Source organism: Uloborus diversus, chromosome 5 (assembly GCF_026930045.1).
Source record: "Uloborus diversus isolate 005 chromosome 5, Udiv.v.3.1, whole genome shotgun sequence".
NCBI lineage: Eukaryota > Metazoa > Arthropoda > Arachnida > Araneae > Uloboridae > Uloborus > Uloborus diversus.
Window position 1 is genome coordinate 46580462 of NC_072735.1, and position 25636 is coordinate 46606097.

The window sequence follows — 25636 nt, forward strand, 5'->3', positions numbered from 1 at the left end:
TAGCAATCATGATTGCTCAATAATGATACATAGTTAAATATTCAATTAATATAAATTTGGAAATACAACTTTTGAGATGGAAATGAACTTGTTTAGATCTTCGTAATACATTTTTAAAAGTATTGTCGAATTCGACAAAAATATATTTTTCTTCAAAATGGGGGGGGGGGGTTGCCTGCTCAGCTTAGTATTGAGTTTAATTTTCATTTTCGAAAAGCTTTATTTTGAATGAATAATATAAATAAATAAATAATACCAAACATTAAGGGGATATTTGAATTTTCTATAAAGCCTAATCAAATGGACTAAATTGATTCATATTTTTGTCATAGAATACGTAGGTAAAAATATATTTATTTTTATTATTATTGCGTTTTTTTTTTCTTTTTTTTTTAGTTTTTTGAACAGTTCAAAATTATTTTTGCATTAAAGGGGGAAATTTTAAAGCATTTTTCATAAAAATTAATAGCGTTTGAAACACAGGTCCTATCATAAAAAATAATAGCCTTTTCAAAACACAAGTTCAAAAACTTTCAGAAATTACGCACATTTTTAATTTTTCCCATGAATAGAAATAAAAGCTTTTGCTGAAAGCAAAAATTATTTACCGGTAAACTCTTAAACGATTATATGGAATATGACTCGTTCAATTTTAAGGCATTCCAAATGTGAAAGATAATGGAATTTCTCTCTAGATAAAACGATAAAACGAGGACAAAAATCACATAATTCCAAGAAACACACACACACGCACACATATATATATATATATATATATATATATATATATATATATATATATATATATATATATATATATATATATATTATATATATATATATATATTGTGAAATAATGGTAGATACATTTAAAGTGATTTTTTACATTTTAAGTGAAGAGGGGGGGGGGGGGAATCATCGTTCTATTCAAGCACTTTTTTTAACATAGAAAAGCGTTACTTTGCCAGGATTTTGCGTACCACACATTTTTTAAATAGTTAGGGCTACTCTCAAATTAAAGATAAAGTTTTCAGTCAGAACAATAACGATGCGAAAACAAAATCACATCTATTTGACTGAAGAAAATTTCGTTTATTTCTACTACCATCAAAAAATATTTCCTGGAATTTTTGTAGATTGGTGGCAAATATTTTCTGAAAATCTTCAATCTTATCTTTTGCCTGTGTACAGGGCCAACACGCTCTGGTTCAGACTGAACAGTTTCAAAACTCTTGAATATCTACAAAACTGTCACTTGCCCGTTTTCGTACCATTCTCTGCGGGAGCCGTCGTAGTAGCTGCCAAGAGTAGAATCTGTTGCTTTTGGCAAGCTTGAGCGGCGCCAGATTTTATCGTCCTTATTGAGTGCAGGGTAAGGACTGTCAAGTGCCGCAACCACCTGTAGAATATACGTAGCTTCAGCGCGGGAATTACTTTATTGAATTATTTTATTTGCTGTGCTGTTTTCTCGGTTTATAATAGTGAAAATTTTCGTCTGTTATCAAAAGTAATACAGTTAAAAAGTAAAATATAATTAGTTATAAAAAATAAGCTACTGGCCATAAAAATTGCTACATCAAGAAAGCATGAAATTTACACGACAGGAAGACGATGTGGTATGCAAATGAGTATATTTTCAACTCAATCATGTGAAATAGGTAGCGGCAGCGCCCCCTGCCATTTGATTAAATAGATATTAAACGCAGGTTGCCGTATTTTTTAATTTGTAGTCTGCTTACATTTAATCTTTTGAAATCTTGTGAAGATGTTTTGTCAATGGTGAAAGTTGTTATTGATTGTGGAAGAAATAGAAAGAGAATGTATTTTAAGTTTCTAAAGGCTGTGAGGCTGTGTTGAGATTTTATGTTCCATATCATTCTAATAAAATTAAGCGCGTGGTTTTAAAAATGTCATTGAGAGTTTTTCTTAAAAGTTATTACAAGACAGTTTGAGTAACGGTATTAGATAAGTTCTGCAACATTTAACGATGGTAACTAGCTTTATCATAATACTTGTACTTTCTGAAGTTCAATTAAAACTTTAATTGTGAGGTAAAAAAATTAAAAATATATATGCAAAGTCAAAAAAAAAAAAGTTTTTTTTTTGAAGAAATGTTTTAAAAGCTCCAACTCTGCGGTTGTATTTTAATTTCTATTTGCATAGAGTATGCCAATATCACTCATCCTTGTACACGAAGTAAATTCGTTTTCCGCACCTAGACACAATAGACTTGCCTATAGGCGCGTGCCCTCAGAACGAGAAATATTGACTCGGGATATCAGCTGGCACGTGACGTCGTCGACTGGCCTACTGAGGACTTTTGTAGGTCACGCAGCCAGAAGATGGGCCCACACCTACGAGCGCATTTACATAGTCGCTACAATTTTATTATCTTGCTCGCTTTTTAACGGCCGCAATTTTGGTCTGCCTCATGCAGTTGATGGGAGATTATGCAGCAATTTAAATTTCCGGTTTCCGAAAAGCCGTTCCTCTTCCCGCATGGATGTGGGTTATGTGGAGGGGGCTGGGAGGCATTAGCACCTGTGGTAAATATTGTCTTATTTGAGAGATGAATTTTGCCAATTTGACTCAACTGTTGAGTACTTGCATGCAACTCTCATTCTCTCTCATTCACACTAAAGAGTAAAGTAGTTTGTCATATTGTAGGAAAAGCTTATCAAAAGACAACAACAACAACCAAAGGAATAAAAGTTTTTTTTTACACTGTGGTTTTTTTTTTTTTTTTTGCTGTCAATGTTTTATCCGTCAACCTAGTAGCAAAACTTTTTTCAGCAGTCTGCAAATTAAAGTAAAAAGTCTGCAGATTAAAAGTAAAAATAGTCTGCAAGTGTAACCGACATCAGATTAAACGAAAAATCTAAATTGGCTCCGAGAAATAGGCAAATGTAAGAGGCTAATACAAGTACAAACTATATGTATAGTGTACATTGTATCCCAGAAATAGCGGGTTAATTCTTCATTAACTAAAATTTCGGATTTTTTTTTCCGTTAAAAATGTTCGTTTTTTTTCTCTCCTGAACTAAGAAATGGGCATAAATAGGTATAAATAGCCAAAATAAGAAATTGTGGAGACTTACTCAAGAGTCTGCGACACGCGTCGCAGCGTCGCGCTATTTTTAATGCTGGGTTCATCAATTTTAAAGTTCAACTTCCAAGATGGCTTGTCGGGAATATCCCACTTACCCCTGTTGTTCCAAAGATCCTAAAGTGGTTGACCCTGATACGTGTAAGTCAGCAAATTTTTTTTTGTTGTACCCATACACCTTCACCTCCCTTTAGAATCAGGAAAACAATCTTGGGTATCACAATCCCAACCACAACAACCAACTCGCTAAATGTATCAAAATAGTTAGAAGATAAACTGAAAGGAAAAGACAAATAGAAAAAACCAGAAGCTCTAAAATGATAAAAGAAATCAAACGCCCGAATTGTTTCAGTTGTTTAAACCACCTTTTCCATGGTACCTGACTATTTCATATTAACCTCCATTTGAACTTTAAAAAAGTTATCATTTGAACAAAAAAAAAAAGAATTTTCTTCCTTTTTTTTGCGAGTGACAGTTCATTAAAATTATTTATTGTGTGTGCTCGTAGTGATTTCAGGATTTTCATCTCAAAACCAAATATTTATAGATATGAAAATGGGATTCCATATTACCCTCCTCTCATCTATACGTACGTATATATTCTCTAGTCTGATTTAGAGAAAAACATGAAAACATACATAATTCCATTTTTATTACATTTGTAATAATTTCCAGTTTTTTGCTGTGCTAAAAGAAAAAGAAGAAGAAAAATCTTGATTTAAATTGCCGAGAAATATCATTCTCGATCATGGTTATATAGATGAAACGTGTTTTAATTTCAAATATAGTTCGACCAAAATTTCTTTTCTTAGAATTTCAGTTCGTAAATTGAATTAAAATTATTTAACAAGTTTGACTTTGTAGAAAGCGTTCAATAAATTCTCAATGCGAAATCACATTGAAGAAATTTCAAGCATTAATGTACTTGGGAACATTAAAACGTTTTAATTAAATTAGGTATACCTACATATACACAAAGCATTTGTTTTTCTCAGACGTTTTGAAAACTAACGCTGATGTTCTTTAGTGTCCCCCCCCCCAAAAAAAAAAATCCTTGCATCGATGATTCTATGTTGCAACAGAGTAAATTCGTATTAAAACAAGCTTTTACGTTTATTCTCTATTAATACATGTTTAACATAGTCATACACCTTCAATAGTAAAAGTTAAAGATAGACACATTGCACTTAGGGATGAACACTTTTCTGAAATCAGTGTAAACAGTTCCACCCACGTTAAATAACTCTTTTCAGTAACGTCTGTCCATCTTCGAGCGTGAAAATTGCTCTTTTTAGGTCGTTTCCCTTTCAATTTCCTGTAGCTACAAAACGCACTTCCGACAGTAGAAATGCAGCTGACTTGCAACATAAACAATAGTTTTTGTTCTAATTTAACCTTTAACAGAAAGTTCAATTTTCTTTCGTACGTTTTTGAAACCAGTACTGAATACTTGTTGATATGAAAAATTATTGGGTATTTCGTTACATAACTTAATAAATACCTTATCTACACATGTAATAAAATAAGATGTCTGTGTGTGTGGCGCGCTTTCCGGGAAAATAGTGAGGCCTAGAAACCAGAGCCTCTGAGTCGTACTGATTTTGTAGTAAAGGAATCGGAGTCAGGGATCGAAGACTTAAAATTCCAAGAGTCGGAGTCATAGTTAATTATTTTCCCTCTAAGTCACGACTCTGTCAAAATTTGCGGAGTCGAGGTCTGACTTCTTTTGAGATTAAAGAGTCGGAGCCGAAGACTCTAAAATTCTCGGAGTCAGAATCGGAGCTGATTATTTTCGTTCTGAGTCCGCAGCCCTGATAGAAACATGAAATATGGTATACAGATGTAGCGTTTTCCAACAACGTACATCTCTTTGCACTACTTTTGATGAAATTGTTTGAATTATTAAGGAATGGATTGAGCGTAACTATTCAAAGTTAAATAAAAATTCTAAAAAAAGTAATGAAAATGTCTGTTAATTTACATTTGCGTATAACTATTTTAAAATATTGTGTTTATTTATACATAATACAGATTGAAAAAATACTGCACCCATCTTACATACGCAGAAATTTTCCTACATTAGTTTCTTAAATTTTGTGATTTGTCTATTATATTGAACTAGATTTCATGCCTTTTATTTTTAAGCAACTTAAATGCCTATTTATTTCTTATTAGCTTTTACGGAATATGAAACTGTAAACATTTATTTACACATTGTTTGAAAATTTTCCTTACGAAAGATTCTAAAAATTTGTTTTCAGTTTTAACATTAGTGATTTTTACTGAAAATATTAAATTTTTATTTCCTGTTTGTGAAAAACGAAAAGTCCTGTTTGCTTTATTTTTTAGCAAACCTAATTAATCACAAGAATTATAATAATAATAAATTGTCTGCAGCGCAGTTTTCAAAAAAAGTAAAACCCTCTTATATATTTTTTGATTTTTTTTAAATTAAACTATGATCAGAAAAAAAAGTTCCATCTCATTAGAAACAATGAAAATTAATTTGAATGAGTTTGTATTGACCTATTTATTGGACGTTCCATTTCTACGTCCTATTGATCCATTTTATGCATATCTATTGTTCTCTTTCGTATCATCATGACTTTTATTTGAAGATGTTTTTTGACCAATTTCACTTGTACTTGTTTGTTTGCTCTATTTAGTCTCATTATTTTATAGCTGCCAAGATCTTTAATCTTTGAAAATATTGGCACTTAAAAATGCTTTATGTTCTGAATAAAAATAATAATAAAAAAAACGTTAAGCTTTGACTTTCGAATTAGACAGCATTTTACTCGTTTTATGTTATGTATATTTTTTTTGTTCTTAATCTGGATCATGTGTGTAAAATAATCAAGTCCTGTGGGATAACAACAACAAAAGCAAACTTTGATTCGTGCTGTTAATATTTATCAAAGGCTTTGTATACTGCTTTTTAAATGTATCGTCTGCTGTGTTTTACATTTAATTTTACCATTTATTATCGTCTGCAATGAATAAAATACTTCTTGATACCGCTTTTTACTCATCGTCTGCACTTTCTGTTTTTTTTTTTTTTTTAATAGCAAAAGAAATAATACAGAACAGTATAGTTATTGTGATGAAATTGTGAATGGGGCTTTCTTCTCGCCCTATGTTGGGAGAGAGCATAATTTATGCTATTTACATTTTTATGCAAGTCTTCTTTTTTCAAATGCTGTGAAACCCCGCGCTCGAAAAACTAAGCGTTTGTTAAAAATTTATTATTACATTTTTCTGATTTTACCGAGCTCTATCTTTTGAAAAGCATACGAGAATAAAGAGTTTTGTTGTACAAACTGCGTTTACCTTTTATAAAACCTTGAGAAAAATATATACCGACTGCCTTTCCAAAACGAAAATAAACTGGTGACAGTCTTTAATAATTTTTCATAATTCAAGACATAAATACTTGCAAATCAAAACCATATTGTCAGAAAAAGAGATGTGACTTGTGTCAATTCAGCTACCATTTTCAAGCCTCTATAATGATAACGTTTGCACGTGGTTTTGTCCATCACCTGCAGAAAAAACAAACATAGATCGCTTATTTTTTCAGCCTTCGTTATCCATTTTTCTCTTCGCCATCCTTTTTTTTCCATTGCATTTATTATATTTTCGTGATACTAAACCACAACTACGTACCGCCCGCCCGTTTTCATTTTCCTGAAGTCACTTCAGTCCTATATTTATCTCTTATGCTATTAAATTTCCAATCTGAAATTCAATCCAAACATTACAAGTAAATCGCGTAATTGGCTTTTAAAAAAAGAGAAATAATAATTTTTTTTTAACTGTTCGATAATTATTTGCCTATTCTAACATCGCAGCAACTCTAGTTGCTATACTGAAAACATTTTGTTCTGTAAGCAGCAAGGCTGCGAAGTTGGAGGAAAAAGGACCGGCTCCGACTCAGGAAACTTAAGTACCTTCTACTACGACTCCTTTACCCCAAAATCACTCCGACTCCGCAAGCATAAGCAGTGTTGCGGTCATTTGGCGGGGGGGGGGGGGGGGATGACCGACTCCTACTGCGACTCTTGAAATGGACTCCCCACTCCGACTCCTTTACCCCAAAATTTATCGAACTCTTAGACTCCGACTCCACAGCCCTGGTAAGCAGGGCTTAATTTGCACTCCAGCTCACTTGAGTTCAGCACCTGTACTTTTCAATTTTATTTCATTTTCATATTAGACGAAATTCAGGCTATTTACTCGTTAAAATGAGTTTCAATGACTTTAGAACTCCCACCTTCTCTCATTCCTTCATTTAAAAATACTAAGTAACAATTTACCCGCAATAAACACAGAAACAGCAATAAAATTCAAAACACGCGTTAGGGGTTAACTAGGCCCTAAAATACGAATCTGTTATTTCTTCTTTTATTTCGTGGATATTTATTATGTTTTTTGTTATTTTTTATGGAGTAGGAAAATTGGTACTTAATGTGCCTGAGCATGTTTTTCAACACTTTTTACGTTTTTCTTAAGCCATAAATTTCATTTGTTTATATCAAGTCATCCAACGGATTTACAGTTAGACCTACCATTCAAGGCTTGAAGCCGTTAGGTTCCTTGCTTGAACATGACCTGCATCCCTGCGCCCCTATAGGCGCTACTTTGAGAAATGAGGCGATAAAGTGGCTGTTGTGACACGTGCCTGTGTGCATTGTGTTGTCTGATGGAATTTTCTTTAGTACGTATCTCCAAATCGAGACACAGATGTGAATAGCCCTGAAGGAACATGTCCCCCATCTTTTGAGACGGAGAAAAAACAAACCCAAGTCTTTATGGTACCCACGAAAACTAGTGAGTCCCCGTTTATCTTAATTATCTAACCATACTAGCCAAGTGAGAATAAATATCAACATCAGATTGTTATTGCTACTGCAATAAATAATCCGTACTTTGTAAAAAGACTAATTAATCGACATTTTACCTTAAATCAAATTTATCTTATTATTGAAATTAAAACGACACAGACACAAGTATGGAATTGTATCAGTTTTTCCACAAAATTTTATATTTGCTTTAGAGTTAGTTCAAATTTGCAATAACTGCAAAGTTTTTTAAAAATGTTTTATGTGATGACGTATTTCGCTACTTCATTTTATTAAACCATTCAACGCAAAATGAAACGAAAGCGACGTCACAAATATGAGACCATTTAGAGACAATTTAATGATACCTTGCCAAATTTAGTGTTGAAAATAAAAATAAAATGCCAAATCCAGTTTCAGCTGGGCAATAACTACTGATTTTCCGATATAGCTCCATGTTAAACCATTAGCGAGGTTACTGTCAGTATGTCTGTTAAACTGTCTTCCTTGAATTGTTTCCGGCAAAGATTATGTCTGTAAAATTTTCTTTCCTGCATCTGTTTGCGGCAAAGATTATCTCTGTAAAACTGTTTTTCTTGCCACTGTTCGCGGCGAAGGTTATGTCTGTTAAACTGTCTTTTCTGCATTGGTTTGGGACAGAGTTTATAGCTGTAAAACGGTCTTCCTTGCATCTGCTTGCAGCAAAATGGGAAGTGTGAATATTTAAAATATTACTTTCTACACGTTAAAGAAGACACTTTTATGTTGTTGTTGTTGTTGTTTCTCCCCCCTCCCCCTTTTTAAAAAAGATTTCATTTCATTGTTGATACTTCAGTTCTTTCAGATCTCAAACGACAACAAAAATATTAAACTTCTTTACTTGGAAATCAAAATATAACATGCTTTGGTGTGGAAGTAATTAATTTTAGCACATTCGAATTCGAGGAATATTATTTCTAACGCTTGTTTATGAGTACACGCCCCTGTTTTGTCTTCTAAACAAATATTTATGTGCTGGAAATTAATGCATGAGGATTGGCACGATTTAAACTAACGTTTTTGATTTCTTTAATCTGTTACATGTGTTTTGATTAGAAAAAACTTCAACCAAAATTTAATTCCATTATTTCTAAAATGCAAATTAAATGTAATGGCATTAGTTTGGAGTACGCAAAGTTATATTTTTCAAGTTCTATATGATGCTTATCCTTTTAGAACTGAGCGTTATGCATACAAGAAGAAATAAATCAACTAAATTTGATGTATTATGGATAAAAATAACAGTTACAGGTTGGTAAAAAAATCATTTAAACAACTTAAAAATATATTTAGTGCAATAGGGAATGAAAAAAGCAATTAAAGATACCATACTACAGATTGATCTAGATCGAAGCGAGAAACATGAATGTTCGTTAAAAGCTCAAGAATGGGAAAAAAATTCTTCCGTTAAACTAAAACTTTTTTTATTTAAAAAAAGGGGGGGGGGGTCAATCTTTTTTGTTTTTTTTTAAATGCCCATATGTTTTCTAATTTAAAGAAGTATGCATCACAGTCAGATATATTGTAGTGCTTTTACAAGTATATTTCACGCATTGAAAATAGGAAACACTCCTTACAAAATTTATGTCTCAATTTCACGATATGCTATGCACAATGATCTATGAATTTTGCAATGTAAAAAAATGGGAAAAGCAGTTAACTTTTAAATTATTACATTTCAATGTTTTATTATTGAAATACAAAATGTCACATTCTAAATGTTAAAAATTTAAATAGCCCGCATTTCTACTTTCCCTTTTATCTTCCATTTCATCATTAGAGAGTTAAACTCGTTTATTTAGTTTTGGTAGGATTTTTTAAAAACATTGTTTAAAAATCATTAATTGTATTTTGCCCCCTAATCATTAATATCATAAGTGCACTTTTGAATTATACTATAGTTATATCCTCTGATTACATTACAAGTACATGTCAAGTGTCACTATTTTTTTTTTTTTTTTTTTTTTTTTTGCCATTCATCATATTGTTTCCCATTGCTTATTAAATATTATCAGTGCGCTTTCAAATCATGCAAAATGTCTCAAATAGCTATATCCTCTGATATAGTACATTTCGAGTTAAAATAAAACATTTTTTACCATTCATTATAGTATTTTTTTCCCATTGCTTATTAAATATTATCAGTGCGCTTTCAAATCATGCAAAATGTCTCAAATAGCTATATCCTCTGATATAGTACATTTCGAGTTTAAATAAAACATTTTTTACCATTCATTATAGTATTTTTTTCCCACTGCTTATTAAATATTATCAGTGCGCTTTCAAATTTTGCGATGTGTCTCAAAAATCCATTTACGGTTAAAACAAAAAAATTCCTTTGTATAACTTATCACCTACGATTAGCTTTTTACAAGAAGAAATATGAAACTGATTTTGAACATTTCAATCCTCCAAAGAAAACTTCCTTCCTCTAAATAATATCAAGGAATATTTTCACACCCAAAAAAAAAAAAAAAAAAAAAAAAACAACAACCCTAGCTATATCTCTGATTACAATAAAATTATACTTCGAGTAAAACTAAAAACATTTTTTAACATTTATCTTATTTTCTCCCCACTGCTTATTAAATATTATCAGCGCGATTTCGAATTATGAGATATGTCTCAAGGATCCATTAACTCCGTTAATCAAGAAATTGTCGTGCATCACTTATCACCTTTGATTCAATACCTAGCGTTTCTTCTATTCGCTTTTTTACAAAAAGCAACGTGAAAACCTTAGTAAACATCATTTATTACAAACAATAGCCGTATTGAACGCTGAAATTAGTTCCCTTTTATTTTTGTCAAACACAAAGGGTTCAGTACACCTTGAGACATGAATAAAAAAAACTAACATCGATCTTAAACAGAAAATAATACCGATCAGGTTGTTAACCTTTTGTAATCCTTTTGTCTTCAAGACTCGTCCGTAACTTTGTATCACAAATGCCACCCTGTTAGTTATTGTTATTATTTTTGTTTCGTATGGCTCTTTTTTTTAGTTAGTTCTAATTACTTATACAAAGAATTGATCTATAATATTTCCTCCTTTTAGTAGAGAGCATTAGCTGAAGCAAAAGTCTTCTGTGGCGATGATAAATTATTTCTTATGTCTGAAGTCATTGTCCTAAAAACTAATGCACTGATTCCTTTAAGTTATTATTTTCAAAGTATTCGCATTTTATTTGTGTTTAAATCTTTTTTCATATTTCGATGTTCCATTTTTATTTTATAATTAATTTCGTTTTAGTTACGCTTGTATCAGTTTTAAATAACTTATTTATTTCATTCACAAATAAATAGATAAATAAGTATATAAATATAAACTTAAAATATAAACATAAGAATAAAATGTAAAAAAACTTTTAATAAAAGAATATTATACAGGGTGTCCCAAAAGGTCGTTTACAAACTTAACATGCTGGTCTGCCATATCATGATGAACAAGATTTACAAAGTAACATACGTTCGCAAGCCCAATGCTGGCGCACTACGCACACCAAGTCAGGCACTAAAGGATGCAGAACATGTGGCATATTTATTACACAAAGACGATTTTACACAACATTTGAGTTTTCAAGGAAGGCTTATAGCTGTTTTTGAAATTTGCTGCCTTTAACTGTCAGACACCGTCGCAACGAACGAAGTACCGACCGTCGTAATAACGATCCATTCTGACAAGATTTCTCTGATCGCTGCGTTGTCGTTGCAACGTGATTATGGGAGCTGGCAGGACTCAAATTTTAGCAACTGCTTTAAGTTTTCCTAAAAGACTAAAATGTTGTATAAAACCGTCTTTGTATAATAGATATGTGACATGTTGTGCATCCGTTAGTGTCTGACTGTGTGCATGGAGTGCGCCAGCATTGCGTTTGCGAACACATGTTCCTATGTAAATCTTGTTCATCATGATATGACAGACCAGCATGATAAGTTTGTAAACGACCTTTTGAGACACCCTGTAAATCTAAATTTTATTATCTTTTAGGGGGAAGGGAGGGGGTGTCACTGTAAACTCCAATTGTTTTTTGCTTTGTCGTTTTTAAAAACATTTTTCAAATCTCACAACTATGTGTGTTTTCGTTATTGTAACGTTGAAATACTTTTTGAATTTTTATATAATTCATAAATAAATAGATAAATGAAGTAAATTCTTGCTATTAAAAATTATGTGGTTAATTAAGTATAAAACGTTAAGAACATTAATTAATGTTCTTAATGTAATAAATTAGTCAAAATATAGATGTTTTCTAATTTTTCATTACAGATTTTCCATTTCAATTCGTCATGAGTTCTTGGACGAACTTGCATGGACTCTTTGATTCGACCTCTAAGCAAACTCTTGTACTTATTTTCTGTAAGTAAAATTTTCTTTAATTTTAAGTTTTCTTTCTCAATGTGTGTTTGATTTTCATTGTGTTTTAAGTTATAATTGATAGAATTACAACAACTTTATAAAAGTTAATTCGTGAACGAAAAAAAGTATGATATTTGGAAAACAAAGGGCAATACTTTATTACTTGCACATTGATTAACATAATAATTTCAGAATAAGTTTGACCTTTTTTGCATAAATATGACGCTCTATCTGTACTTAGTTGTATAACACATGTTTCTCAAATCATACAGCATCAATATTACGATCTAGTTCACGAGTTCTAAATGTCAATCACTTATTAATTACTTTGCCATCTCTGATGTAAATAGTAGGAGGGAAATGCTGTTGAAAAGGGGCGTGGTTGAAAAAATAATATCGTCTGCATAAATTGAAAGTAAAGCTGATCCAGAGTATAAGTTTGGCATTAAAATCATTAAATTGATTTGATTTTTGAAGTAGATCATTGAAAATTTTATTAGTATTTTTAAAAAATTGCTTCTCCGATTGCAACGCAAATAAAATAACGGACCGTAAACAATTTTCTAAAAAATCATGTCATAACGGTTCTTCATTCACGTTCCCCTTAATATTACGTAAGGCGTCGCATAGAATGCATTAATAATACTTAAGCGTTATGCAATCTGCTTTCTCATCTACTTGTACAGCATTTCACACACGTATCGCGTGATTTCCGGATGAAAATCAAATAATAGTTGTTCATGAAATTCTCAAAGATTTTCCCTGGAAACCCGAAAAAATCCCTCATTTCATAAAAGACTTGAATGGTATTCTCAGCACGCAAGGACCACTGTCTGGACAGTTCTTTTCAGCTAAAAATAAAAACCAAGATGTTGCACAAAGGACCGCAGGAAATCACAGGTGATTTTTCTGCAGAAGAGAACAACAAATTCTGTCGTTTGGTTCCGTAGTTGCCCCCCTCTGGGAGGAGGCGAAGATCCCCCCGCTAGCTTCCAGTGAAGAGCAAGCCCGCAGTTGGTGCTATTTTTAGTTTACTTCTTGCGCGATGGTGAACTTCGGGCTTCGTCCCCGTGAGGTATAAGTTAGTCCGATTTTTTTCTTATTTATTGTTATGACTTTTATGCCAGGTGGACAAGCAAGGCGCCCATAATTTCGCCAAATTATCGCCAAGTTCATGTTGATTTCAATGTTCAAACAAAATACTGGAAATTGTGTTTAGTTTGTTTTAACTGACGTAATACTTTACGCTTTCGATTTATGCATTTCCAAGTGTTTTTTCACATAAAACTGTGTGTCTATCAATCTGAAAAAGTCAGGGAAATATTTCGAACACCCGAAAAAGTGGAGGAAATTCTTTTATTAATGGCGACTATTGCGCTTTTTTTTTTTTTTTTTAATTCCTGAGGAAAGAATTTTTTCGTTATTTCAAGTAAAAAAATCTATGCCTTGCTAAGCGCAAAAGTCGTATCTGCAGCTGAGGTCAAACCGAAAAACTGCTATTTAAAGTTTTACGTCTCCATGTATTTGATCCAGATTTCACCTTTTTTTATTTTTTTAAAAAATAGTTCCAATTCACAAATGGCAATAAAACATTGCATAGGGGTAAAACATGTTATAAAGAACCACCTCGTGACAATAACTAAATTTTGACAAAAAGTGTAGATACCACTTTTGTGCTTAGCACGGCAGTATTGCTTTGAGTAATTTAAATCATGAAATCATTCATCATAAAATATGTTCACTATTTTCTTTCTTTCCTTTTTTTAAAAAGGAATATTATTTGCACATCTTTGTATTTAAATTTTATCATAAAAGGCATTTTTCTTTACACTCTATTAAGTCATGATCTGTCTTCATGACTTGGCTTAAAAGATTTTTCTTGGTTCAAGCTGATTTTAAAAGTACTACATATTAATATGGAAATTGAAGTTTAAAATGAAAGATAATCATATTACTATTAAACTGGAGTTTGACAGATTTAAAAGAATACAAAAATATTAGTTTATATTAACTATAAATGTTGGATATAAAGTTTTCTTTATGACACGTTTTAAAAATTCGTTAACTGTTCAATACCTGGAAATTTGACTATCGGCAATGAAAAATCGAAAGGTGAAGGCTAAACTGAAATAGACACTCTAAATGAACGCTTGAAAAATAAAACAGGTTTATAAGTTATCGATCTCAGGAATAATACATCATTGTAAAACAAAGTTTAACCAGGACTTTTTACTTTTGGCTATTTCGTTTAAAAAAAATTCAGTATGAGAAAGGTGTTTTTAAAAACTAAATTTTATTAATTTTTTCTACGAGAGAACGAGTTTTAATATTGCCCAATTCTCCCACGGACGTTTACTGAAATGAATCACAAAAATCCTTTCTATCAGAAAACTTGAAGCATTCCCCCCAAAAAATTTATTGCATTGTTTTTAATATAGTAATAAATAGCATTAACAATTTTTTCAGGTTCGCATTATTTTGGAATCAACGTTGTACTCTTTTTTTTAAAATTATTTTATTAAAAACTGTTGCGTAAGTAAGTTGTAACTATTCGAAGACGCGTTTTGAAGTTTCAATCAAAACCTTTTAATCCAAGAAAATGGAGCGAGGGAAAATTAAGTTTCCACGTTAAGTTATTCCTTTAAAAGGCGGTTTTTCCATTTTTCTTTCAAAATCAGCTAAAAATCTCACGAAAAATCAAAACTGCCGCTTGTTTTAAACTCTTCTGAATAAGAAAACGAAACAATGAAACTGAGGGGGGAAAATCAGTTTTTTTCTTTAAAGTTCACGTTTGGGTACTTAATTTTACGTTTTTTTTTTTTTTTTTATTTTTAAGTTTTACTAATAGACAATGGCTACAGATATTGTTCATTTATTTCTAAATTTAAATTCATATCTTAGAATCCTCACACACAGCAATCTCTGCCACAGTTGTTAGTTGACGGAATTAAGGCGTCTCCGTCTGTTTAAATACCCAAATGCAGTTTTTCCATTTTTTTAAAGAAGGCCAAGAAACGGAAACTAAAACGAAGGCGGCATTGCTTTTCTAGTAACTATAATGTTCAAAAATTACATTGTCAACGATCTCTCCAAATCCCCAGGATTAAGGCAATGAACTTCTAAAGATGGCAGCAAAACTTCATATCCCCTATGAGTGTTCTGTTGCAACTGCTGAAGGTCGCTGTCCCACTGCAATCCACCACCCCCTCCGAACAGACGTCACCTGTTGCTTGGCTTCCTCATAGCTACTCTACGTCACTTCCGGGGGGCGGTGGAGCCCAGACGTTACAGGATACGGGCTACCCCGCATCGCAAAGAAAAAACTTGAGAAGACAAATATGACCAACTGCTGGAAAATGTTTTCAGTGGTGAATTTCTGTTCTTGCTTATGTCATGGCAAAAATCGCTTTAGTAGGGAAGATTTTGACAGATTATCGATAATAACATGTTCTTCTGGAATCGTTCCTAAAAATATCTGTGAACGTGGAGGGAGGAAATTTGTTTGAATGGTAAATCGAAGAATATGCGGAAATTTTAGGTCAATGTTCGGTGTCGAGTTTAGAGTGTCACTATGACAAGGTGACGATAATTTTTGGTTGCGGGATTTTGTATTTTGATTTGATTCAATCTAACTAAATCTTGCAATATGTAACAGATGAAATTAATTTTTGGTGGAAAAGTTTTACACCGACTTCTTTTTGTTATTTGTAGTATTCATCTTCCTTTTCTTTTCTTTAGTGCAATGATATTAGTATGATTAAAAGTTTTTACAATTTTCAGTGTTTGTTTTATGGCTCAATTAATGCATTTCATGAGGATGATAGAATATGATTTTGCTAATTAGTATATGTGCTTTTGCTTTAACTGTTGGCATTTTAAAAATTCATATTTCCTCAAAATTTTTTCGTCTAAATTTTCCACATCAGATGTTAAATGGAGCGAGAATTAAATCTTCTTCTCCTTCAGGGTTCGTACGCTCCTTACAAACTCCTTATAAACTCCTGCTTTTTAAGAAATGAAAATAAGGGCCCTTAAAACTCCTGAATTTTGCTATTATCTCCTTACAAACTCCTTATTTTTTTATTCTACATGACCTTAAAGATGTTTTTCTATCGCGAATCTGATAGGAGTGATTACGTTGTACCTAATTTTACCAAAATTCCGCTATTTATTCGTCTGCTAGTACCGGAAATCCGATTTTTTCGTTAGACAAATTTCTTCCCCACATCCGAATTATTTTTTCAACTTTATGACGATTATGTAGATAGTTATTTGTAAAATAACATCTTGTAGGTTTGTTAAAGTACCATTCTAAAGGTTTTTTTTTATTTTTTGCTTCTATAAATTCTTTTATGTAACACCCCCCCCTCCCTTGTATTTGAATTTGATACAGAGGCTGCTCACATCAAAGAAAATGCAGTAAATGCATATTTTACTATAAATTTAGTATGTTTGTGCGTTCAATGTTTTGTATGAAAACAAAAATAAATAATATTAGAGTTGTACATAGTTTTTCTGAAATAAGTTTTAAAAAATACATCTTTAAACAGGAAACTAGTCCTTAAAAAATAAAATTAACTCCTGCGAAACTCCTTACTTTTGATTTTCAAAGTTGAGTATGAACCCTGTCCTTGTAGAACATTGTGATTTCCAACCGCAGCTTTTGGATGATTTAATCTCTGAAATCGTTATTAAAGATTTTCTTAAGTTACTTTCTCTGTCATGATACCTGCCGATTCCACTTTTTCATTGTTGCTAAAACAATGAAAAATAAAGGCAATTATAAAGTTAATTTTATCAATAAAGATAACTAACTAATTTCAAGGCTGAACTTAAGCAAGCATAGATTTGTGGATTTTTAGCGTTTAAATTTTTTTCAAATACTATCTTCAAATATATTCACAACTCCAATAAACTATAGGGCACTGCAGCCACTGTCGAATGGCGGATGAAAAAGGTAAAACAAACAAATGCCGTAACTTATAACTTGCTTTGACACTTGGTGAATGACAGTAATTTTTCATCGTGTTTGTGGGAAGATTTCTTTCTATTCTTCTGAAATTACATTACATCACAAACTGTCTGAAGCCTGTAATTTACCCCAAAGAAAACACGAGGAATGGAATGTTTTACCTTTTTCTTTAGTGTTGTTAAACACCGCAAGGTAGCATATTCGAGCTCTGGAGTTGTGAATACAGATTTTCGAAACTTTCTTTGATTCAAGTCATCATTAATTTTAAAAGCGTTATTAAAAGTTTTTTTCCCCCTATACATCTACTCACAATTGCTTTTCAATTCGAGCATACAAATTGTAACATTTAGAGAAGATTTGCGGTAAATATAAGCTATTCTCTCTTTATGCGCAATACTTTTATATTACAACAAAAGTGAGTACCTCCATTTTTAAAATAAAGCTTGGTAACAGTAAAGGGTTCAGTCATAAATCAGGCAGAAAATGTTATGGATCTGGGTATCTTAATAAATCAGGACTTCAAGTTTAGTCAACAGTGCAGTATTGCTAGTAACAAAGTCAACAAAATGCTTGGGTTTATCAATAGATCTATTTCAAACAAATCTAAGAAGGTTCTTCTGTCTTTATATAGGAGTTTAGTAAGACCTCATTTGGAGTACGCTGTTCAGTTTTGGTCGCCTTATGTGAAGAAAGATATTTTTGTATTGGAAAGGGTTCAAAGAAGGGTAACTAAATTAGTAAGGGGACTCTCAGATTTAGATTATGATACCAGACTTAATAGGCTTAACATGTATAGCCTGGAGCAAAGGAGAGTTAGAGGGGACTTGATTCAATTATTTAAATTTATCAAAATGAAAGATGTAAATGGATTAAATTTTTGCGGGGAAAGCAGGACAAGGGGTCATTGCTTTAAACTATTTAAATCTCAGGCTAACTTGGAAATTAGGAAAAACTACTACTTTAGCTGGGTCGTGGGCACTTGGAATAGCTTACTGGAAGAGGCGGTAATGAGCAAGGGGGAGGATAGCTTTAAGAGGGCCATTGATCTTCATTGGAGACTAATTAATTGATTAGGACCAGCCTAGCTGGACCCAGAGCCTGTTGCTGGTCGTCACATTTGTATTCGTATAAATTTCAAAAAGTTTTACCTCAAAGAAATTTTAAAAATCGAAAGAACTTAAAAATTGAATTTAAATCCAAAGATTATTTTTCCAATCTAGGTTTGCACTAAAAAGTATGAACTAAACTAAGTATACGTATGATTTCCTAAAAAAATCCACTTGATCTTAGCATCTTTATATTTAGGTTAGTTCTGAAGTAGTCAGTAAGAGTTTAATTAAAAATTTGAGAGAAGAGTTAAGCAGCATATAGCTTTGCACGAATAGCTTGAACTCTATAGTCTATGTTTCTTATTCATTTAATTTTTATTTAATTTTTATTGACCATTTTAGAAATAACCTAAATGAAAATATATTTAGATAAACTGCAATTTTTGAGTGTCGAAATCAAGAAATATTATACTTATTTTATTTCATAGTTTCCCCTGTGAACAAGCTAAAAGAAATATATATATATATATATATATATATTGAAACAACTCATATTTTGACTATGACGTTTCAATCTACTTCAGAAGCGAAACTGTGATGAAAATTAAGTCTCGTTATTCTAAGTGTTCTGTACAATAAATAAATAAATTTATAAATAAGAATAAAATAAAATAAAAATGTTAGTAAAAAGAAATGTCCATCTAGAGCGTGATTCAAATAGACGGCGAACACTATAGCCTGAGCTTTAAAACGTTATTGAAACTTGTGCATTTTTGCGCCTATTTTAAGCAAATAAAGTCTTGGTACTGTGAAACTGAAACAGTTATTAATGCCAGGCATAAATTAAATTATAGTAATTTGCCACAAACATGTGTATAACATCACTGTTCGTAGAGCAACCGGTCGAAACTTGTGTAAACTGTTTATTGCACAAAATTCATAACTGTGACATAAGCACTGAATTTAAACCGTTATACTCATTGAATGGGTTTTTAACAAATGTGTGATTAAATTGTAATATGTAATTTAACTGGAATATGCAATTAAATTGGAATATATGTAATGAAATTGAAATGTAATTTTCAGCATACATTCGGCTAAGGTTTGGGTGAACAAAATTATGGTCAGCACTTCTAATTAATTAGTATTCTCTCAAATGCGGGAATTGATATGCTTCAATTTGATTTAGTAACACAACGTAGAAATACTTTGGCTGATGGCTTTTAATGTTCTAGTGTTTATCCTACTTTTTTCAAATATAAAAAAAAACCTTTTTTCTGCTAATTAAAATAATTAACATGAAAGAAAGTTTTGTCATCGCACAAAATCCCTAAAATGAAAAAAAAAAAAAAACCCCAGAAAAAAAAAAAAGCAATTGTCTGATTGAATTACTGCTAATCAATCCATATTACGTATTCTAAAGAATGTAAACGTTTTCTTTCTTGCAAAATAAATAAATAAGGAAAAATATAAACTTCATAAGTCTTGTATATATTAATGATTTTTAGCAAAGCTTTTATATCGCTCTTAGTTTTTAATGACACCATGTTATTTTATCAGGCAACTTAAAATGTGGAATAATTCGGAACTGTTCGATATTGAACGCGAATGTTTACAATTTACAGTACAGTGACAGAAAAAAATGTTCTTCAGTGTTATTTTTTTTATTACTTGGCTTCTCATGCAAACAGTTTCTAATGAAATCTCAGGTCTGTGAATATCTAAGTAATCAAAAGATTAAATATGTTTGGATGTTCATGTAGAAAAGATTGTAGTAACTCAATAGCTATTCTTGATTTTTCTTAATGACTGCTTTTTAAGCTAATTAATTCAACTTCACATTGGTGCTTTTTTTCCGACTGCTCTCCAGACCTTTGTATATTACTAGAACATAATTGAATAATAATAGTAACAAAAGTATCAGCTAATATTATTAATATAGTATAACAGGAATAATATCAAAATATATATATATATATTGAATAGTTTACGCTTTTCAGTAGATGTTTCAATGCAAATTACTTGATTAAGGACTAAAGTCTTTGTATGTTAATATGTGTATACATAATGTGTTGTATGCATAATTGTAATAATGATAATAGGGTCTACTAATATTATGAATATAATATCACACTAATAATGTCGGAGGTTTTCTTGATATGTTTACACTTTTCAATAGTTGTCTAAAAGTCGGTGTATGTTTTACATACATGTTTCAGAACATATAAAACTGAATTAGTTAAAACAAAAAGAAAAACCTTCTCTTCTTGTCCCCCCCCCCCCCTCCGGAATTTGAAACAAACACATTTCGTCTTTGTTATCACGTTGAAAATGAACTTATCGACCAGGTGGAAAAGTTATGTTTTTATTTTTCTTTTCTGTAAGTAGCCGCAGCAACTTAAAAGCCGGAAAGGTCTTGAAAAAACATCCGGTCAGGAAAGTTTGACCTTGAGACCGGAGACCAAAACTGACCTTGATGCATCTGCTCTCTGCATCTCAGCCAGCCCCCTTGTGGAGCCGGCCACTTTCCCCTCCTCACTTCCAACTGTTTTTGTTGTTTTGCCTCAATTATTTTTTTTCTGTGTTTACCTTCACTTTCATAACAGCATTTCGATGTTCAACTCAAAGTGGTCTTTATGTACACTACTATCAGTATGCTTAGTGCCAAGATGGAAATCATTAGTTTTTGAAAATGGTTTCCAAAATATGAAATGTACCACTATAACCGTTGTTTAAAAAGAAAACGCTGAGTGTATATTATTAAGGGCACTTATTTTTTCCAACCTGTTGATTTTATCTGGTTTAATTAATTGGCGAATCTTGATGCTATAAAGAATGGTTATGAAAATATGAAGGAAAAAAAAAAACTACGCTAACTATCTTCAAGGTCTGACATTAGCCCCTTCGAGTTTCAGTTTATGTCTATACTCTAATTTTAATATTTTTTTGTATTATGTAATGTGTATATAGTGGAATCTGATTAATCCGGACTCATTGGGGTGATCCGGGTCGTCCGAATTAATGAAAGTACGAATTAAACAAAATAAACTATACATTGAGCCAAGATAGGTAAACAGACTCCTGTACACAGTAAAAATTGATTCAATGTTGAATAGAAATTGAATTGTATATTGAAAAGAGAATGAAATCTAAAATTGTATGAGAAAACATAGTGTAATGTGTATATATATATATATATATTATTTTAATTACAATAAACAGCAAATGAAAAACTACTTTGAACATGTATTTATACAGTATGTACATCTAAATGACTCTGAATTTAGTGAATTCCGGTTTAATAGGGTACGGATTAATGAGGGATTAATGTTTGTAGAACTTATCATCAAAATGTTGCTAATGTTATTTTAACCATTTCTAAAAGAACCGACCGTTGAAAAATTGTAATTGTTGTAAAAGAAATGTAGTAACTGTTAAAAATATTAACTTAAATTCGTCGGAGACAAATTCAAATAATTTTCACAATCAAATCGAAAATTTGATTGAAATTTGAGTCATTCAAAGAAACAATAAATAAATATATAGTAAAGGAAGAGCGAGAACACTTCGAGTAATGATAAAATTTGGCCAAATGATATGACCTCTTCTCCAACTGTATTGGGCTATTTGAATATAGTGTAAAAGAGTTGATAGCGCCTGAAAAATAAATACAATTAATTAACGTCAGAATTAGGACACAATCCTCAAAAACCATTAAAAAATTTAAAAAAAAAAAAACTTGTACATGAGACCAGTGGCGTTCCCATATGTGTGTGATCGCATACACATATTGTGCATAACTGATTACTGTGAGTATACCCCCAGAAAAATTGAAAGATACATCACTGCATGAGACAAATAGGATCGTTCCTTTTATTTACTTGAAATACGAACAAAAGATTTCATTCAAAATTTTTAAACTGCATACTGCAACAAAACGTCCGTAATAACGTTTGAAAAACAAATGAAAAAAAAAAAGAAAAGAAAAGAATTGATGCGAAAAAGATGATCGTCTGTAAAATAAATGTATCAGTAAAACCATGGATCCACGTGACTCTCTATCTCTCTTATTTCCAAATCTCAAAGACAATAGAACGAATAACATCAAACCATTCCAAAGCGAAACCAATAAGCAACCGTGATTCTTCAATTTGGTCTGGCCTCTCTAAGATGTAGTAATTTTTGACAAGCGATGAAATAATTTTAGATTTGAAGATCTGTCACAGATTTGAAGATCTGTCACTGCCCCATATCCCCGCATTGACTGGAAAATTTCAGAAATCAACAATTTTGTTTTCTTCCCCTTTATGTTTACTTGCAAAAGGCCAGGTGGTCAGGTCGCTGACCGGAGGACTGCAGACTTTGTCCAGACGGTCAGCGGACATAATAGTGGACATTGAATCCTCCCTCTTAAGAAACATCCGGCTGGACATTTGTCGAAAAGGTGTTTATTTCAAGACTTAGCGACGGTTGAAGGTCTGAAGCAATAAACAGATGCATTTGCTCTAAACGCTGATTCTTTTATTGGAAATAAGTTACAAAACTTTATATCTTTTGTAGAATTTTAAGCCATTTAAAGCATTCTAAAATATAAAATGTCTGATCTTTCATGGCAAAAAAAGTATTTGTTTCGTTTTGAAGTTTAGAATAATATTTTTAAGTTAAAACCAGGTGAAAAAAATCATGTCACGGCGAATGAAACACTTTCAACTTTCAGTTTGTAACCATTTTCATAAAAATAAATATTGAGACTTATCTGTGACTAAAAAGAAATTAATGCAAACAATCAGTATCACCTTATAAAATATCTTTGGATTTACGTTATAAGTTTTGTCAATTAGTAATTAAACATTTTTTTTTTTTTTTTTTTTTTGAGCCTTAAAAAGATAAGACCTTTACGTGTGCTAATACTCCGCTAATAGTTGTATTTAACAAGTATATCAGAAGCGAAGTGTAATTCAATTGAACTTATTTTTCCTCTTATTTCCTTGGGTTTTTTTTCTCATTCGTTTGATTATTTTCTTTCCACGCCTTTAACCTAATTAGGACTTCATATAACAAGAAGTTTTCAAAAAAAAAAGGGCATTTCTGTCAAGCAATTTAGGCTTCGTCAAAACTCGCAGTTCCCAATGAATATGCAATGAGTTTACTTTGCGTAAAAAACAACCAATTTGACCCGTTTTCTTTCCTGAACTTTATTTATGCAAAAACCTGTCCTCTACATTGAACTATTGGGATGAGTTAACTTTCACCTGCTTTCATCAGAAGAAAAATAAGTGGGTGAAACAAACGGCTTCTCATAATTTTTTTTACCGTTAACCTCAATGCTCAGAACATTCATTATTCAAGGATTATTGGCCACGTGTTAATACAAAATTTGCAGATGACATGTTCTGCCAGTTGACTGCCGTGTTCCGGCATCATTTCTACTTCGCATTGACTTTAGAATGTGCAAATAAGTGCAAAGGGTTGATTCAGTGAAAAAAATTAACGTGCTTTCTTTAGATTGCAAGTAAAAAAAGAAAAAGAATTGACTAAGTTTCATCGCTTCCGTATGTTTTAAAGAGTGTTCAAAGTGATAAAACTTCAATGTATATGCGTTATGTTTATTTCTTTTTTTCATCGACTGCCATTTTTAGGCATAATTTCTACCTCCTATTGCCTTTAGAATGTGAAAATAAGTGCAAATAGTTGATTCAGTAAAAAAAAATTAACATGCTTTCTTCAGAATGCAAATAACAATGATAAAAAACTAAGTTCTATCTGTTCCGTAAAACTGAAAGATGATTCTAAGTGATAAAACTTTAATGTGTAGGGTAGACCGGGGAACGTTTACAAGGATTTTTTTCAATGAATTTTCTAATTTTTATGTTTCACCGTAGGAAGTTTTAGGCATTACGGTTTTATGAAGAAGTTAGGGGAGTCAAAATTGGTATATTTATTTGTTGCTCAGCTTGTGTTTTTAACCGCTTAAAAAAAATATTTTTGAGTCCAAGCCGCTTGCGCAAACTTGCCCCAGACACGGCGCACGTTTACGCATATTTATTTTGACGCCTAACGTGGTTATGTTAGTGTTTTGAACATAATGTCTTACCATCGTTAAAATAAAGCAAATGTATTACAGACTGAATAATGTATAAAGTTGAAGCTGAAGGGGCATGAAGACGAACTTATATGATTGTAAGCTATAAGATACGAATGTGCAACTTAATAAAAAAATTAAATGGTAATTTTCAAAACTGAACAGCCGGAAAATACTAAAAATATGTGAGACAGTTTGGAGCGAAAAAAGTGTCAGGGGCACGTTTAAGTAAGACAAACTAAGAACGATCATAAAGGTGCTCCGACGTTCAACTTGTTAACTTGCCCCGTCACCAAATTTTGGATTTATTTTTAACATGCAAAAAATTTTAATAACATTTCAGTTCATACAAATACAGTTCTCAAAAAAAAAAAAAGATAAAATTCCGATAATTTTTATATATTTGTTTTTTCTTAACCAAGTATTATTTGTTCACAATAAGCTTCAAAATGTTAAACGCAAAATTTACTCAACTTGATGGAAAACAGATTATTCTTTCTGCATGCTGGACCGAAGCTCGACTAATGCTCATAAACTTGTGAGAATATTTGCTAGGGGGTATCATCAATCTATTATGACTGTTAGCTCTGCAGTTATAATTCGTTTTGAAAAAAGGGCACTGCGTAAACGTGCCTCATATGTAAATGCGCCCCGGTCTATCCTATGTGTTATGTTTATTTATTTATCTATCGACTGCCATTTTTCAGCATGATTTCAACCTCGCATTGATTTTAGAATGTTAAAATAAGTGTAAATGGTTGATTCAGTGAAGAAAATTACCATGCTTTCTTTAGAATGCAAGTAACAAGAAAGGATGAACTAAGTTCTATCACCTCCGATTGTTTGAAAAATGATTCTGAGTGATAAAATTTCAATGTGTTACGTTTATTTATTTATTTATCGACTGCCGTTTTTCATCATAATTTCTACCTCGCATTGGCGAAAAAAGTGCAAATGGTTAATTTAGTGAAAACAAATTAACATACTTTCTTTAGAATGCGATAAACAAAGAGGAATATGTAACAAAGTTCCATTACTTCCGTATATTTGAAAGATGATTCTAAGTGAAAAAACTTTAATGTGCATGTGTTATGTTTATTTATTTATTTATCGACTGCCCTTTTTTCAGCATGATTACAACCTATTACAACAAAGCATTGACTTCAAAATGTGAAAATAAGTGCAAA

At 31.7% G+C, this 25636-nt stretch overlaps 1 protein-coding gene across 1 annotated transcript in view; it reads left to right on the forward strand.

Moving 5' to 3' along the window:
- Positions 1–12256: 12256 nt before the first annotated feature.
- LOC129222731 (solute carrier organic anion transporter family member 74D-like) overlaps positions 12257–25636 on the forward strand; it is a 75522-nt gene continuing 62142 nt past the window's right edge. Inside the window, exon 1 of the mRNA XM_054857263.1 lies at positions 12257–12346. The gene's annotated coding sequence lies outside the window, so the exon portion shown is untranslated. The remainder of the gene's footprint in view (positions 12347–25636) is intronic.